Source organism: Paralichthys olivaceus, chromosome 2 (genome assembly GCF_024713975.1).
Source record: "Paralichthys olivaceus isolate ysfri-2021 chromosome 2, ASM2471397v2, whole genome shotgun sequence".
Taxonomy (NCBI): Eukaryota; Metazoa; Chordata; class Actinopteri; order Pleuronectiformes; family Paralichthyidae; genus Paralichthys; species Paralichthys olivaceus.
In genome coordinates, this window is record NC_091094.1 from 18668490 (window position 1) to 18684471 (window position 15982).

At 40.0% G+C, this 15982-nt stretch overlaps 1 protein-coding gene across 5 annotated transcripts in view; it reads left to right on the forward strand.

Moving 5' to 3' along the window:
* dlgap4b (discs, large (Drosophila) homolog-associated protein 4b) overlaps nucleotides 1-15982 on the forward strand; it is a 126608-nt gene that overhangs the window by 71294 nt on the left and 39332 nt on the right. For all 5 annotated transcript variants that reach the window (XM_069510248.1, XM_069510242.1, XM_069510227.1 and 2 more), the window contains one exon: nucleotides 13866-13914. The gene's annotated coding sequence lies outside the window, so the exon portion shown is untranslated. The remainder of the gene's footprint in view (nucleotides 1-13865; nucleotides 13915-15982) is intronic.

Below are 15982 nucleotides of genomic sequence, written 5' to 3' on the forward strand. Positions count from 1 at the left end.
ATTTTTCATTGGATTTATCTTCACGTAACATCTCACATGCTAACATTACTCTAACAAGAGTGATGAAAGAACAAGAGTGCACCAGGTGTAACATTAACTGCCTCACAGGTCACCATTACACCACATTACACCAGTCATTACACAAAGGACAACAAACATCTGTACACTGCTGGACAGACGTTTGTTTTCTTTTCTCCAGTATGACTCCACTTGTAATGATTATGAAACAACAAAGGATAATCAGAGCTGCACAATTATTACCACAGACAAATCCATCCTGCATTTCCATTAATATGATGCAAATTTGACTGATTATTTATCTCAACTTTGGTCTATCAGGAATCCCATTTTTAATCACAGTGCCACTAAGTGTCACTGAGATATCAATATTTCTATTTGCTTCAGAGTATAAGAAATTATTTCATGATGACTTCAATAATCTTCTCATCTGGATGGTAACAGATGACTCCAATTGTCCTCAGTAATGGTAGCTACTGATCATCTGCTTGTCCCTTCCAGCCAAACGGCAACGCAAATGAAATGATTACATCAATTTCCAGCGCTCACGCAGGTGTGCCTGCACAATCATGTTGCTGCCGAGCTGCAGCAGATGTTTGTGCCAGCACTCGAAGAGCGTCCAGATGTCTGCTCTGAGCTCATTTTTATTGAGAGGACAACCACAAAGCAGACTATAGGGCTAACATGGACCAGTTATAGACTATTATTCTGGGGGGAAAGCATATTGAGTCCATTCTGAGCTTAGCCTAGATTCCTCTCTGTGCCCTCCTGTCCCGCTTTCTTCTCTTACAGTGGTTTTACTGCAGCTGCTTATTCTGTGGCATTATCTCTGTGAAAATGGTAGGATAAATACAGTATAATTGGATTGCTTGCACAGTTGATCAAATAGTGGTGGATGAAAACACACTGACTTTTTAATGCCGTGAAGTGAACGTTTTTATCTATTCTTTCCTTTCCAGGTCAAACTGGTATTAAAAAAAATAATTTCTGGCACCTTTCGTCTTGTGGGACTTTAAATTCTAACAACCTTGAGGCTGTTAAATTAATGACATGTCAGTGTGGTGCACGTCAAGTTTCTGCAAAGGGCCGTGAACATATGCAGCGTTTGCGACCTTGTAGTGGTGTCTTTTGCCTGGGCCGAACTGCCTGTGTGAGCTGCACATGACCTCTTTGCCGCAGTTCTGCTGCATTTCATGGTCATTTGAGAAAAAAGGCGAGATCTCGACTTCCTAGCGGAGCAGCGCAGCTCATGCTACGTAACCGCATCAAAACCGCACAGCTCACGGAGACAGTGGACGCTGTAATCTGATAACGACACCGAAATGAAAAGTAAGTCGTTCCGTGGCACACATGTACTGCTTATGCAGACAGTGTGGCCCGGGCTTTAGGCCTCGATACCCATACTATTACATTTCCATTTCGAACAAAAATGTTCTCTGTCCGCTTAAAGTTACAGTTTGTAGAATTGAGTGATATCGAGTGGTGAAGTTGAATGTTGCAGCTGAACACCCCTCACCTAACCCTCCCCTTCCAAACATGAAAAAGAACCTGTGGTAGCCTTCAGTTGTCTTACAATCTCAAAGGGTGTTTAGTTTGTCCAGTCTGAACATTTTTGTAAAAATAAAAATGGCGGCCTCCGTAGAGAGGGTCCCCTCGATGTAAATATAAAGTATTTAAATATAAAGGGCCTTTTCCGGGGGTAAAGAAAACTACAATTCATACAATTTAGATGAAACAAACTAATGAAAACATCATGTGGATTATTCCACTTTAAATTTATGCCAGTAGTTAACTTTCATCTCAATCTTACACACTGGACCTTTAAGTGTTTTGGCTCTGTATCAATTTTAATCACATCAGTACTAACACACCTGAAAATGCAGACCAAGTGGCCATTCACGTGCAAGGGTTGTAGTTTGGATGTAGCTTAAATCACTGCTATTGTGAAAAGGAAAAAAGATAAATAATATAATGCAGCTGGTAAAAAATGCAGTGTCAAATACAAATAGCAACTTAAACAAGCTTCAGGTTACACGTGCTGCTGTCCTGAAGTCTTAGCAGACCATTGTCGTGGTTCAGTAAAGGCACCACTGCTGACAGTCTGAGTGGTCTCTCTTTGTCTATCATCATCCCGTGGGCTTTTACAGTAGGCCAGCCTGTTCTTGTCCTACTTTCCAGCGGTGCCTGCCTGTCCTCCCTCTTCGCTGTCTGTTAAATGTGATGTGCCGGCCCTCCCTTCACCAACTTCTCTGAGGTACCAGACAGCAAAGCCACGAGCCTCGAAGACAAGGCGGCCTGGTCTGCATCCATCCTCTGTTTAATCCAATTCCCTCCTCTCGTACAAGTATCCCCACAGACTCTCATCCATCTCTGGCTCCCCGTAAACCTGGGCGGTCTGCTCAGGTGGTCCAAGCCCATCATTTGTTTCAGTTCGGTTTTTTTGTCCCCCCCCAGCCCACTCTCTTCTACACTCTCTTTCAAATAGCCAGGCTGCTGGCTTGTACCTCACAACCGGTCCCTGTGACGATATGTTCATGGCTGACAATATCTCAGCAGCAGGGATGAGGTTCCCCTTTTTGCCATTAGCAGCTGCTCTAAACCAATAAACAGGACTTTAAATTGATAATCATTGCTGTAGCCAGGTTGTTGGCGGTGGCGTCAGCCATATTCCAGACAGCGGTAAAAGCTGTAGGTCCCAACGGGCTATAATTGAATGCAACTTATTGTATTACATCTACATATATATGTTTTCTACTGGGGCTTGAAAAGTGTCTCCTGGGTTTCATCCTGCAGTAAAAACAGTGTAATCGCAGTAATAACAGCTTAATGGCTGCTACCTGCCAGCCTGATTGAAAATTTGAGGTGTCATATTTGCGTCTGTTTTCATGGCTCGCAGATGCGATTCTATTCCCACTTTGCTATATAGTTAAAAAAAAATCTTTTCACATCTTCCTCAGTGAAGCTTTTATGGCCCAGTCCTACACAAACTGGTAAATAATCACTTTACCAGTTAGACCCAGCGATCACATGCAGCGGTCGGCCTAATGTGGACACTTGTTAACCTCAGGCTTAATTCCTATTACCCACATTGCCATTCACCAACACTGCTCATAGGCAGAATGGCCAAATTGTTCTCTGGTAGCTTCACTGACATTAATTCATCTTGGGTGGTTGCAAAACTCGGCTGGAGGCTCTCACCTGTTGTTGCACTGGTAGAACAGGCCTGCAGCTTCTATAGCTACAATACAGATATGTGTTGATAGCAGTTGCTCCCTGACTACCTGTATGTGCAGCTTATATTTAAAATACTAATACTTCATCAGAATATCTGCAGTGAATTAAGCCTGACCCCAAATCATTGCTCAGCCTTCATAACAAGGAATGGCACCTCTGCCAAGCTTTGGATTTATCAATATGCTGAAACTGGCTTTAATGGGATCCTAAGAGGAGAGATACTTATTAAAGGGTTGTGTCTCTTTTGCAAAACCAAAAATACAAGAGAAAAGGTGTAAGGAATGGATTCAACTGTAAGTTTATCTCTGCACAGGTTAGGTTGTTCAGACATAGTTTTACATGAATTAGAATTTTCTTTGAACTGTCTTTAAATGTTTATAACAATTATCTTTAATTCTGATGATTTTTATGGCTAATTTGTTTTAATTGTTGCTTTGTGAAGCAAATTATAATAATAATTTGGAAAAGCGCTCTATAAATAAAGATTTCTGCCATGGGTATTACTAGCGCAGTGCCCGTTTTAAACATGCCTGTTTAGAATCAGCTGATTGCGTCTCCTGTGGTGGTGCTGATTGCAGATTTCTTTCTAAAACTGTAAACTGCAGTAATTAAGCTACAGCGAGTAAAGACCACAGAACCCTGAAGTCACCGCTGCTGCAGCGAATCAGTTCGCACAGCTAGAGAATGAGTTATCGCTGCCGATGTTGTGAACACTCTGTTGTCATGATCGGCAATGTCACTTAGTTGATGAATCACAGCCACAAATACCACAGAGTGCTGGTCGCCTGTTTATTCAAACAACACTGCACTTTATCGGGCCATTATCAATACACATGCTAAGTATGAAGCTGATAAAATGCAAAGTTCTCGAGATATGTGATACACATACAGACAGACAAACAGACAGGGAGTTCTGGAATTATTGGAAAGATTATTGTTGTACTTTTAGGGCCATGTCTTCAGCTCCTCACATTAGTTTGCAGGGTTCATTGTTACAGGTGTATCATAGTCATTGGTTCCCAAATGGGGGTCCGCAGACCCCTAAAGGTCTATGGCACACTACCAGGGGATCCATGAAAAGCTTCCAGGTTAGTCCATTCAAATGATTGAAAACACATTTTAATATATGTCTTATATCTTCCTGAAACATTTATTTTGTGCTGTTCTTTCACATTATAAAGTGAAAGTGTTAAATGGACTATATGAAATTACTCCAAGGAACATGAGGAGGTCCTGGGAATTATTTTCCTGTCTCGTAAAAAAAAAAATTTGAAATCCTCTGGTATGTATTATTGATTTTTTATTTGTTAATGTTAATTAGAAAAATGTCAACAATGTTCCTTTGTCGGAACAACAGAGTCTTTGTAGTTGGGGAGACGACTGTGATTTGCTTGCCAGCTTATCAAATGGTTACTGCTGCATGTAGCCAGGCTCCAGACACTTCTAGCAGTAAAGCAAGAAGCAGTTATAAATTCTTGCCATTTCTCTCCTTCATGAGACTTCCCCTGGAACCGGCTATTTTCACATATGAGTCAGCCTGGGGTCCATTTAGCCAGGACACCCAGGCCATAGAGACTGTGCTGTTTGTGTGATTCTTTAATGAATCAATAATAGACTGGATGATATCCTCATTAAACATTGCAGTTAAGATAAATCCCTGATTAAACAATTCTCAGACAAATAAACACACAAAAGGGCTCACACATGGACACACACATGCACAAAAACACACACAAGCGTCTGAGTCGATGCACTGAAGTCAGACTGTATTATTTGAATACCCACAGACATAAACACACATATATCATTTCAATAAAATGTAGAGAAAGGTCAACTTTCATTAGCAGAGCGGCAGAGATGAATTTGTTACTGACTCTTAAAAGCAGTTCGATGAAATGACATGTGGTCCGTCACTGCTCCCTCGTCCCATCTGTTAGTGGAGGCCCAGATTATGCTCATGTGTTTATATTCATGTGGTGTTTTTATGCATGTGTGTGCATATGTATCTATATTTGTGTTTAATGTGTGTGGCTGTGGCCAGTGGTAGAAGATGAAGCTTCATTTCGACTTTTTTTACCTCATGCTATAACTACAGCCCCGGAGAGAAAGACAGACGGAGCATAGAGAAAGACAGGTGTCTCTTCCTCGAGTGCCTGCATCTATGTCCCGAGTGAGTGAGTGTGTGAGTCTGTGTATGTGTGTGTGTGTATTAGCTAAAGGCAGTGCATCTCTCTCTCTCTTGAGCCAGGACATGCAGAGTTAGCGTGCCGCGTTCACAGTCGGCCTGCGTTTTTACCAGCAGTCTCCATTTACACCGTCTGCCACTCGACTGTCCTCGGATGAAACATGTATGGATCCTCTTGCTTATGACAGGAACAGCTGATGGCAGCATCCTGCAAGATTTATGTAAAGTCTTAATTTTCAGACTTCTGAGAACACATCATAAAAGAGAAGGTTCAATGCTAAACCATACAAACAGCCTCACGTGGTTGAATATAACTGACTGGTCTATTTTTGAGTATGTGTGACAAACCAATAAGCTGTACATAATTTATCTTGTACTACATGAGGCTCTTTCTTTTATTATTTTCCATAAATAACTAAAAGATACCAAGTCCATAACTCTGCCAGTGTCCAACCGTTCCCTCATGAAACCACATTCGTCAAGATCCATGAATTATTCTCTGATAAATCAATGAAATGTTGAAAAACACCCTAAAAAGTTTCCTGTATCCGCCCCAAGATCCGGAGCTGCAGAAAATGTGATGACTTTTTCCGTGGGTCACGTCCCACCCCTCCACAAAATTCATGAAAATTGGTTCACTTGTTTTTGTGTAGTCTTGCTAACTAACAAATAAACAAACCAATCAACAAACAAACGGAACGGGCTGAAAACCTCATGTTATAAGAACTGAAGAATGTGTATCGATTGAGGTGAGACAAGAGACTAGTCTGTCAAGATGAATTTACTTTAACAGAGTGGTCCCTGTCTAATTAATTTGGACAGCTGTTGTACCTGTAGGAAATAAAAGCAACCAATTTCGAAACCAATTTCATTGTCATCAGCCAGTTTCCTTTAAAGGCTCCTTAACTTCTTCATCCATTAATGACACAAGCAAAGAACTGTCTGACTTTGATGAGATGCTCTGACTTTGAAGAATCGTGCTATCTTATACTTAACAGATATTTCAATTCCATTTGTATCAAGAGAAAAATACAGTTGAATTAAGGGGGTTTTTCAAAGCGTGAATTATTTGTGTTAGAAGTTAATCAACACCATTCCATTGGGATTCATTTACTGTTTACATGGATACCAATATTCCAATATTAACCCCGATGAAGCCAATTGATTGAATAAGAATCTGCCATGTAAACAGCATTTCTGATTACTTTAACACGAATAAGGTCATAATCAGAGTAAGCAATAATCAAATTAAGCAGTGGAGCTTTACGATTATAGTTGCATTATGTAGACATCTTAATCACAGAAAGTCCTATTGGAGTTTTCGCAGCATTTTGCTACATCAACATACAGCAGTTTCCAAATGCTTGACGACGCATGCCCTGGCTGTAAACAAGATGGAAAATTTAAATAAAGGATTTTTAGCTTTTGCATAATTTGAAAGGAAACACCCAATTTGGTTTTCAGTAGCATGTTTAAGTATCTCAGGTTGGGGTTGGCGACGTAATGAAGTGAATTGTAATCAGACTATGCTCTGTAACCTTATAAAAGGAAACTGAATGGAATATTCTATTAGCAACTCATTTAAACACCATAATCAAAATAATGTCTTATTCAGAATAAGGTCAGTAGTCATTTGAATCATGAATGTATTCCAAACATTCAAATGACAAAAACACTGTAACAGAGAATTTACTCTATATTTGAAATCAGCTTTAAGCAAAAATATTCACAAAATACCAAATAATATGAATGTGTTGGAGACTGCCGCCAGCCAGTATTCACGAAAATGTAATTCGTGGTGGTTTGAGAATATGGAAATAATTTCTTGATTTATCTCTGGATGAATGAGAGCAAGGATTTAAAAAATTAAGAAAGAGTTTGGTTTGAAATACAACAGCTGACTAAGAGCAAAGTCAGAAATGATTGAGGTATAATTTGACATCAGGTTAAAGAAATTCCAGTATATTCAAAGAGATCCTGCCTCAAGCAAACCTCTGGTGAACCCATTCAAACATGCAGGAAACAGAAGAAAATGAAACGGAGGTTCTGATAAACTGTCTCAAAATGGTCCCTGAACTTGTTCTGTTTTTCAAAAAAAACTGCCTCAAGCAAAACCAAAGCACCTGGAAATGGACCCTGAAGGTATGACCATGAAAGAAAAGATCATATATGCAGAAAATCTAACTATTGCCGTTCAGCTATTCATACAGTACCTTTTACTTTGAGAATATTTTACTCGTGATTAAAATTTCGACACATGATGTGTGTATTAACACTTTCGTGGTATTAAAACATTTTTGTATTATGTTTTTTTATGTGTTTATTATTCTAATCAATAAAGAAGCAATTATCAGTTTATGTATGAAATATATAGGTTAGTCAGTTATCTGGGGAGGAGGAAAAAAGTATTTGGTATTTGCATTTCTTTAGATTTTTCTTTCTGTGTGTGTGTGTGTGTGTGTGTGTGTTCCTTTTTTCCTATTTTTGTGTATATATAGTAATAGTCCCAATGCATTGGCATGACAAAGAAATGAAATATGTATATATCAGAACTGCATTTTCTAATGGAAATATTTATTTGTTGTTATTATTATTATAAAAGTTAGTGGTATCCCTGGAATCATTACGGTTTATTTGGAGTATGAGCAGAGACTCTACTGAAATACTTTCATTTTCAACTTATTGTTGTGTATGACTTCTTAGCCCTTAGGACGTGAGCGCCAACATTCTCTCTTTCTTCATCCCCTCTCTCAGAGCATGGAGGGAGCGAACATGAAAACAGATGTGAATCCTCAATCAGCGTCTGACAGGCTGAGAGCAGTTCAATGCTTTCATTGACGTGTTGTTGAGGATTTGAAGTCATACAAATGTGTCTGTCTTCGATTTGAAGTACGAAACAAATCAGTGAATGTTCTCTTGAAAGGTTTTTGTTTAATTTTTCTGAGATTACACTTTGACATATAAAAAGATTTGGCAGAGACAAGTTGATACAATACTAAAATGCATATATTGAGGGATGAAAAGATGTCAGCTTGGAAAGACACCAGTGTAGATGTGCTGAGTTTTCCTCTAGATGCAAAATGCTGAAGACAAGGGAAGCTAATGTTCTGGCTTCATATTCCTCAGTAAATACTGATGACATTTTCTGTTACTGTCAATCATCACCTTATTGTTGTACATGAAAGGACTACTCTTTTTAAAGCTACCTCAGCAGATCAGTAGCAAAGTAACATCACCACTATGACTCAAAAGGAGTATTTTAAAATATTGAATTTTAGTAAATTAAACACAATGTTGCACTCACATCTCTTTCTCTCTCTCTTACACACACACACATAATTCTCTTTATTGCAGTGACCACATTTAATCCAGTTGCCATATCCGCTGGCAGCTACTGAGTCATTAGCATAATTATAACATGCGGAGATTTTGGGGATGAGTGTGTCATTCTCTCCAAAAGCATTGTCATGCTGCCTCACTTGTGGGATCAATCTTCAGTCACATTCCCATCTGCTCCCTGAATACTATAAATTGCATAAGTGGAGGAGTCCATCCTCTCAATGAAAGATTTCTAAAGAGCCGGCTGTCTGTTGGCCTTTTCACCAGCTTTTTCCTCCTCTTCAGCTCGATATAGTTTCTACAACATCTATACAACTGTGTGCACACTTCACACTGTGCATTTAGAGCCTTGGAATAATCAGGGTTGGCTTGATAATGCACCTGTACTAGTGACCTTTAGGTGAGGCAGTAATTGGATTTCATGGTCGAGAACTGACAACAGGGGATTTGACTTGGAGCCCATTACTGTGGTTCCTATCCCTGAGTTTCTGAATAACTAACTAGGTGGCATTAAAACATACACTTGTGGAATGAAATGTTGTTTAAGGATGTGCTGTGTGTATACTGTATGTGGGTAGAATAGTGGAAACCTGTGCTTTCTCTAATTGGAAAATACTGGAATTTTATTTGGACAAGGAAAGTGGCCATCACTTTAACAATTAGAGTAAGATTAAGAAAGTGTAAGTAAGAGACAGGTCATCCTCATGAGTGACTTATGATGTACGATACAGGTATGTAGTGTTCATACACTGTTGAAGCTGTCAGCATATAAATGGAGTGGTAGGACCAAGGGGGGAACTGGGACAGGCCCTTTAGCTGCTTGTGATGTCTGAAAGTCCACAGAGGAAAAAAAGGCTATAGGATTATGTTGGCTCATGTGATTCCCCCACTTTATTAATATAAACTGCGTCATAAAAAATATTTGTTTCTAATTATAATCATCACTTTTTCTGTATCTGTGCTAAAAAGAAAAAATAAACTAGAATAGCACTCAGTAGAGCTCATAACTCCACCAAGGGCCCTATCGCTCAATATTAAAGTGATAAAAAATGTCTCTATCTGCCCATTTGTCAGCAACTGCAACAAAATGTTTTACCGTACAATGGCTGAAAAAAGTTTAACCCCCCTATGAAAACAAACATATCACTCATCAACATCAGTTATTCATCCAACAGTGGATATCCACTCCTTTTTTGTGTAATCCTGCTGACAAACAGAATCATGGCACTCACTAGAGCGCATACCTCTGCCAAAGCCCAACAGTCCCCTCAAATTCAATCAAGCTGCACCACATTTCACACACTCAGAGATATCAGCCCCCTTAAAAAGGCCTGATTATGTACTTGAATGTCAAGGAAATATTTCCTGGGAAGATGATGAAAATATTGAGAATGATAAATATAGGACAGAATATAGATAGATAAAGTGATGAAAGGTGTCTGGCTCCGCCCCCTGATCCAGATCCATACCAAAAGTAATCAGTAAATCTTCCCTATCATTTGCTTGGAAATCAGTTCAGTTGTTTTTGTGTATTCTTGCTTACAAACAAACCAACAAACAAAACCTCCTCTCGTGGTATTAAAAATAACCCACAATCATTGATGGAATCAATTTAGCTGCAAAATTTGAAACATCGTATCTAATGTAACTGTTTCTCAGATGAGACCAATTTCCATCGGGACTTTAGAGTCCATGCATCCTTTAGTGAGAGAGATTTTCCACAGCCAGGGAACAGACATTTATAATGCATTCTTTAAACGAAGAGCCCCATCAGCAGATCCCTCCAGTCTGATGCCTCAATCTTCTTGCCAATCTCATTTTTAATTTATCTTGCTCTGCCCCAACAAATGTGGTCCGATAAAGTACAATTTGACATTAGTCCTTCGAAGCTGCAGTGGGCAGCAAAGCGAGGAAAGAGTGGATTGGCATGGGTCCCATTCCCGAGTCAATCCCCCAAACTCCATGAAGTGCTTTTCATTTGTCTTCTGTGTAAGTTCATCTGAGCTTTATGAACGAGCTTTAAAATGAGTGAGGATCTGCTCTGCCAGGAAGTGTGAGGAATCCTAATGGCTTCTTGATGTTGCCTCAGCTCTACATGGACGAGGCAAAGGAGAATCAGCTCTAGCCCTTACCTTTCTCTATTTTTATCTGATGCCTTTATAGTTACTGCTTACTTTAAAAACCCCCTCTATTCTACTCTGTGTATATTGATGATAGTAACTAACAGGGGAAGGTGGATTGTGTTTTGTTGTTTAAGTTCTTCTGAATAACACTTTGAAGCCAATATGAGATGACCTTTAACACTGCAAAGAGGCGTGTGTGTGTGTGTGTGTGTGTGTGTGTGTGATTTCCTTTGACATTTTATTGTAAAAGGTCGCAGCACTTTTGAGTTTTGTTTTGTTGGTTCTGTACCAAAAATCAAAACTATAACTAGAGTGGTGAAACAGATTTCTTTCAATTTGACAATGGTTGTGGCTGTTCAGTGAAGAGTAGTCGTTATGGTACGATATACTTGATACTTTTTACATTTCTTTATTACATGGATGTAAACTGCAGCTTGCTGTTGGTTGAGACAGACAGCTAGGAGGCGGAAATGCTTTTAATTTAGGCCAACAGTTACCTAACATGTTAATCTGCAAATCCTAATGCTTGATACCTGAGATGGCTACAGGACGTGTGTTCAGGGTCACCACTAACATCCTATTGGCCATACAAATAGTTATAGTACATACTAGTCAAAAGTCAAAGTCAACTTAATTGTTAATTCTGCCATGTGTACAGGGCATAGACAGGATTGAAATTCCGTTTCTCTCTCATCCCCGGTGTAAACATAAGAAAAGACAGAACATATAAGTACACAACATATCAAGTATTCAAAACATTACAGTACATAGTACAACATAGTATGTCTAGGCTGCACATTGGATTCAGCATCTTGCTCAAGGACACTTTGACAACCGTGCGATTAATGAATGACTCCCTGTACCACCTGAGCTACAGTCACCCACGTCTTGGTTTGATTCAATTCACTTTGTTGCAACCAGTGTTGACGTCTTTCTATCACTTCAGTGGCTCCATGAAAAATTACCGTTGATGCCTCATTTGGGAGCTTATTGGTTTGCAGCAGTGTTTGGTTGCACAGGACTCATCTTCATGTAAACAACACAATCAATGTCTTCCAGGAAAAGCCTGGTCAAAATGTCCAAGAAACAGACAGCAATTTGCGGCTTCCACTTTTAACAGCAACTCTTTAGGCCAAGACTCTTCCTCCTGTTCACCTTGCTCTCTTTACAGTCTGACTGGTTTCTCTATCACAGAAAACACCACACAAAACACAAACAGTGAAATCTTCTGTGGGTGTTTTGGGTCCAGGCAACATTTTGGCTAATCTCTATTAACAGTTATCTGCAGATGGATGCAGATAAATGAAAAAGCTTTGTACATTCACAATCTGTTTATAGAGATTAGTTTTAGCATAACTTTATTCTTAAATTATGGGGTGCCTTAAAGAGTTTGACCCTGAGTATAGCTTCTTCTCCCAAATCCTTGCTAATGGATCTGTTGTGAGATGGTGAACAGTAAAAACAAAATAAGAAACACCCCTAATTTAAGCACATGTCATCTACATTCATTAATGGATTCTGTATGTTGCTTTAACAGTGAATACTTGTGTTGTTTGTGTGATACCATCAAATACTTCACAGATGTACAGCAGACGAATGCTCAAAATATCAAAGAGAATCTCCAACAGGCTTCACACTGTGAGTTTGTGTGTGTGTATGTGTGTGTGTGTGTGTGTGTGTGTGTGTGTGTGTGTGTGTGTGTGTGTGAAGCATAAAACACTGAATGCAGCAGTATTTAAATATTAACATCAAAGTTCTACCTTTCCACAAACTGTATATTTGAGTGCTTGTGGGACTGACGAACAAAGGCGTCTTCTCATGGAATTTTTCGAGGAAAAAAATAATCCATAATGCAAAACAAGAGTTCAATGATGCAGTTTGATGTGTGACCTCGAAGAGTCGTTCTCCCATAGATTTTAGATGGCACTTGTCAGAGTACGAGTCTCTTGTAGTCTGCGCTGACAGGCTTGGACTGTGACAATGGACACGACAAAACAAAAGAGAGAGAGTGTTTGACGGGTTTTAATCTTCACCTAACAGGGACGACAAGAGATAAAAGAAATAAACTCTAGCATGCATCCATCCATTATCTATACCGCTTATCCTTTGAGGGTCGTGGGGTGAGGTGGAGCTTATCCTAACCAACATAAAGAGACAAACAAACATTCACACTCACATTTATAGTCTTCAATTAACCTAACCCCAATCTGCATGTCTTTGGGCTTTGGCAGCAAGCCGGAGAAGCCAGAAAAGCCAAGTGTATGTAAACTCCACACAAAAGACTGCACTCACATAAATAAATAATTGTGCAAAGGTACTCCAGTGCAAACACACACACACACACACACACACAAACACACACACACACACACACACAATAGTGTGTCCAAGCACTGATCAAACTCCTCGGTGTGGACTCTGCAGTGTTATCAGACAGGACACATGGAGAGTGTATGGCTGTTTGCAGAGGCCCGTGGTGAAAAGAGCCCTGATCCAACATTGTCAGAGCCTCTATTCGACTGCGGGGTGTTATAATAAAAAAACAGTGACTGGAATATGGATGAGTGGGATCCTGTGGTGATTAAAATGTGCTAAAGCCAGTGCCTTTGTGCTGCACTCCAAGGTGTGTGTGTGAGAGGCAGATGAGAGATAGAGAAAGTAGGCCAGAGAAGAGTAAAGTAAGGTGGAGCTGCTTGCTGATACTTTACTGGCCTGAGCCTGCACACGAGTTGCCCTCAGGCGCTGGCTCTCCATCAGATTATTTTAACCTGATTCGCAATGCAGCAGGGTAAAGCCTGATCTTCAGCTCTCTCTGCGTGTGTGTGTGTGTGTGTGTGTGTGTGTGTGTGTGTGTGGGGCAAAGTATGCTCAGGTTCTGTTGTCGTTTAAGTTAAGCATGTCACGGTTGTATCGATTCATAGAAGACATAAACGCTGACACAGTTTTCTTCCTTCTATCTCTTTCAGGAAACCTCGTCCTGCTCAGATAGAGCCTTCGGAGAAATGAACTGCCAATGTAAGTCTTGACCTCAGCACTAACTTGCTTTTAAACTAATTAACAAGGCCAATTGAACACAAACACTCATAAACAGAGTCGTAGCCTTGAAAGCAGAACCTTTAACCCCCTCGTTAATCGTCAGTGGGTGGGATTCACCGCTGACATCATCTATTAGAAGCTAATTGCTGTTCCCTGCAAACCCACTGACGGGACATCAAAGCATGAGTCACAAATTCAAATTTCAAACACAAACCTTCCCTCTGCATTATGCTACCGAGTTGCCACTTTTGGTTTTTAGTTTGTCATCCCACGCACAAGGAAAGCTCGAGGCGTTATCAATAATGGATGAGGATGAGACTTTACAGCAATTTTTTCCCCAGAAGCCTCAGTGCTTGCGTTGAAAATCTTGGAAGGACCTGGCTCTCTGTAAACCTGGAAACTGGTTGTTGGAGCTTTTCCTCTCCAGGCAGTGTAGTCGGTCAGAGCCACTCACAGCCAAGATGAGAATCTGCAGCTCTCAGGGAATATGTGCGGATAAGAATGTGTTGGGAATGTTGGGAACAAGTTGACAAAAAAATGTTCTATAGTATATTCACTTTAATATGAAGTGACATTCATAGGAAACTCCTGGGACCAAACTTTCATAGGTGCTGCATCAATTATCAAACTGAAGGCAACAATCTGCACAATAGTTCCTAACAAGTGGAATTGAGAAGTGTTTAGATCTACACCAGAGATCCTCGTCAGGCTTCGTCAAATCATCATCAGAAGCAGAACAAGCAATTAAAAGCATCGACACAAACACATTCATCACTCAGGAATCTGTATGACAGAGAGTCGGTCTGCTCAAAGTAGAGTTGAAGAGTTACTGTCTCAGCGGGGCAGAGCAGAGCAGAGATTAAAAAGATTTCCCTGATCCCTGTGGTGGAAATGTACACAGAGGTTCCTCAGTCCTGGGGAGAGGGTTCCTGCTTGAAATGTCTCAATCAGTATAATACAGTCAAATATATTTTATACATCACATAAATTAGTCAAAAAATCAAGAAGGTAAATCCTTAATTGTTTAGAATTGAGACACCTTTACCAAAAAAAATCAAAAAAGGAATAGAATGAAGGAATGTAAGGAAGGCTGGATGCATAATGCTTTGTAGAGATGGGATGGGGGCGGTACCAATGAACCGTAAAAACACATCACATCATCATTTCCTGCAGCAGCAAAACATCTCACTGAAATGATAACGTCATAAAGTGCATATGTGTGGATCATGTTGTGTTTGTTATGAGCCTGTATGGCATGAAGGGTCACAGCCAGGTTTTACTTACTTTTGCATTTCCTTGCAATACTTTTGAAATACGTTATTTTGCAACACCCTTGCGTTACTTACAATACAGGACAATGGCACAGATACAGTTGTCTGCACACTATAATTAAATGAAATATCACCTATGATGAAATAAAGATTTTGTGTAATGGGAATGGGCAACATAAAGCAAAAGCATGACTTGTTAAAGCTAAAGTAATCCAAAAAGAAAATCCTGGTCTGTGATCTTTCTAGGGCTGCATAGGAGTGAATGTTGTGTTTAATGGGGTTTTACAAGCTGCACAAATACCATCAACATCATCATGAACATGTGAATCTGCCTCTTCACTTTGAGACGGCTCTTTCTGTGGCTACTTCTCCGGTCTGTCATTGAAATGGAGATGTAAACCTGTGCACTTGGTACTGAACCAGATTCAATGTAAGCACCCACGCATGACCAAACCTCACATACAATGTCAAAGCCACTGTCCTTCATCCCTACACACATGCACACACACAGACACACACACACCTACACAAGATTCTATCTTCTGTAGTTTCCTCAAATATTAACAGCTGCCACACGTCCTATATCACATGAGAACACATGCACTCGGGGATACATGCATTAGCATACACATACAGTGTACTTGTTGGCATTCACACACATTGACACCTCAGCAGACCCACACAGTTACACACATTTCGCCAGTTTTCTGCAGGAACAGGGGGTCCTGCCAGCCGTGTTGCTGTGCTTAGAAGATAACAGAAAGCTCCAATCACAG